Source organism: Bidens hawaiensis, unplaced genomic scaffold, assembly GCF_021521415.1.
Source record: "Bidens hawaiensis isolate Kalapana, Puna unplaced genomic scaffold, B.hawaiensis_p1.1 tig00048369_1, whole genome shotgun sequence".
In the NCBI taxonomy this organism is placed as follows: domain Eukaryota; kingdom Viridiplantae; phylum Streptophyta; class Magnoliopsida; order Asterales; family Asteraceae; genus Bidens; species Bidens hawaiensis.
The window spans coordinates 58,775-61,857 of record NW_027498665.1 but is presented as its reverse complement, the minus strand read 5'-3'; positions in this window follow the sequence as shown (position 1 = coordinate 61,857).

Genomic DNA, 3,083 nt, shown 5'->3' with positions numbered 1-3,083 from the left:
TTGGCGAATTTGGAATTTCCCACTTCGAGATGGCTTCGATTTTAGCGGGATCGACTTGAATACCGTTTACATTAATGACATGTCCAAGAAATTGCACTTCGTGTAACCAGAACTCACATTTTGAGATTTGGCGTACAATTTCTCGGTTCTAAGTATTTCAAGTAATATTCGAAGGTGGACTTCATGATCATCCTTAGACTTAGAAAAAATAAGTATGTTGTCGATGAATACGATAACAAATTTATCCAAGTAAGGCTTGTAGATTCGATTCATCATGTCCATGAATGCAGCTGGCGTATTAATAAGTCCAAATGGCATAACGGTGAACTCATAATGGCCATACCTTGTTTGGAATGCAGTTTTTGGTATATCTTCGGATTGAACTTTGAGTTGATGATAACCGGAACGAAGATAGATTTTGGAAAAGAAACTTGTCCCTTGGAGTTGGTCAAAAAGATCATCGATTCGAGGGAGTGGATAAAGATTCTTGATTGTAACTTTGTTGAGAGCTCGGTAGTCGATACACATCCTCATGGATCCATCCTTCTTCTTGACAAAAAGTATTGGCGCTCCCCATGGCGATTAACTCGGTCGAATGAAGCCTTTCTCGAGAAGCTCATCGAGTTGTTTCTTTAGTTCTTTCATCTCAGTCAGCGCTAAGCGATATAGAGCTTTGGCGATCGGAGCAGTACCGGGAATAAGATCGATCCTAAGCTCTACTTCGCGATCGGGAGGGATTCCAGGAAGTTTATCGGGAAAGACATCGAAAAGTCGGAGACTAAAGGTACGTCATTTATCTCCTTTGGTTTGGATTCTTCATTGACGTAGGCCATGAATGCTAAGCACCCTTGATTCAAACATTTGTTATCCCTAATCTTGGAAATTATGCTAACTTGGCCAGCATCTTTGTCCCCTTCAATTCGAATGGTTCGTTTATCAGGGGCTTGAAGTTCGACGGTTTTGCTATTGCAAATGACACGGGCATGGTTATCGGATAACCAATCCATACCAAGTACAATATCAAAACCAGCAAGAGTCATAGGCAACAAACGAATAAGCAGAATATAACCAGCTAAGAGAATTTTTCCGTTTCCAAGGGCTTCAGAGATTTTGACTTTTTCGCCGCTAGCAGTCTCGACGCTTAGTGTTTTATTTAACTTTGTTAGAGGTTCGTTTAATAGACTACAAAAGTTATAATCTATAAAACTTAAGTTGGCACCCGAATCAAGCAAAACTCTAACATAGGTGTCGTTGACTAAGAACATAACGGTGATGGTTTCCGGCATGTCAGCGGCCTTTTTCGTGTCGAGCACAAAGACTCTTGCGTTTCCTTTCTAGTTTTGACCACTTCCACCCGCACCACCAGTCACGGGTTTGTTCTTGGGACACTCTAAGATTAAATGCCCCATCTCCTTGCAGTTGTAATAGGTCATCGTTTTCTTCCAACAGTCGGCCGTTGCGTGGCCAGGTCGATTGCATGATTCACAGGATGGAGCGAAGTTACATCGACCCTTATGGTATCTTTTACATGTTTTGCACGACGTGGCATTAGAATTGAATCGAGTTTGATGTTGATTTACGCCTTTGCCCTTGAATCGGGCGCTTCTTCCAGTCCTTCTTTGGTCGTTAGGTGACACGACCTTTTTATCTTCCTCTTTATTGCGAATCATGCCGACCATCAGATAACCAACCAATTCCATCGTGGAGTCAGCAGTTTGTGGTAAATGTGATCTCACCATGTCACGGATTTCTCGAGGCAATCCCCATATATAACGTGTGACTTTACTGGACTCAGGGTTAACCAACTGGAGAACTAGGCGACAATATTCATGGAATTTGGTGTTATACTCTCGAAGGTTTGTTCCTACGACCATATGGTTTAGAAATTTGGTTTGAATGTGATCGGTCTCGTGCATCGGACAGAACTTCGCCATCAGCATTTCCTTGAATTCATCCCACGAAAGATCATACATCACTTGTCTTCCTCTACTCATAATCAACGCGTTCCACCATTCTAACACTTCACCCTTAAACATCTGATCTGAGTAGTGAATCTTCTCTTGATCATAACATTTGCTTATAATAACTATCAATTCCATCTCTTCTAGCCACCTCACAGTCGAAATGGCTCCCTTGTCACCATGAAACTCTTTGGGTCCAAAGTAATTAAAATCTTTATACGAACATCCTCCAATCTTCAACTTTTTGAATTCTTGTCTAACTTCGCCATCAGTGTTGGATTCATGAACACTTTCCTCGGCACGAGATGGTTTCGGACGAGTTTTTACGGATTTTCGGGAAATATTAACGGCATGAGAATGTTTAGAGTGTTTTGATTGGGATCTAGCCATAGATTCTTCCCTAACCGCTTCTTTAATCATTCTTTGTATTTGACTCATATACTTATCGGGAATTGGTTCATCTTGTTTATTTTATGGACCTTTCCCTTTTTCTTTTCTTATTTCATCTTCCTTTCATGCATTCTCTATGTTGTTACTTTGTTCAGACATTATTCTTTCTCTTCTCAATATTTCTTTTTAGATCTGAAATTTAACAAATTTCTCTTCTTAAAATACATATTTATTCCATAAAGATATATATCATTTTATGATATATATATATTTATTTTACAACATATATATATATATATATATATACATATATATTTATCTTTTGATTGATACATATATATTGATGGACCTATCCTTACTTAAGAAAGTCTCAACGTTCTTTATTACACATATTTTACATTACACATAAGATTACACATACAACTTATACATCACATTTTTATCATCATTTCTTCTATCTCTCATAAACTTTCTCACCACCTTGGTCAGTTTGTTACATTTGCGAAGAAGCGTCTCTCGTATCTTCTTCTTTTTCTTTCCATCAACATCTATCTTCTTCCTTAAATCATCCGTTTCATGTAGAGCTCGGTCCAAGTGTTCTTCCTGTGACTGAGGAATCTTGTTGGGGGTATCCGTATCTTGGAGGTGGTCGCGATAACCCATCATCACCACATCGAAATGGTTCTTCGGATCTGGGTACGGAGATGCGATTACTTCGGATGAATAGCTGAA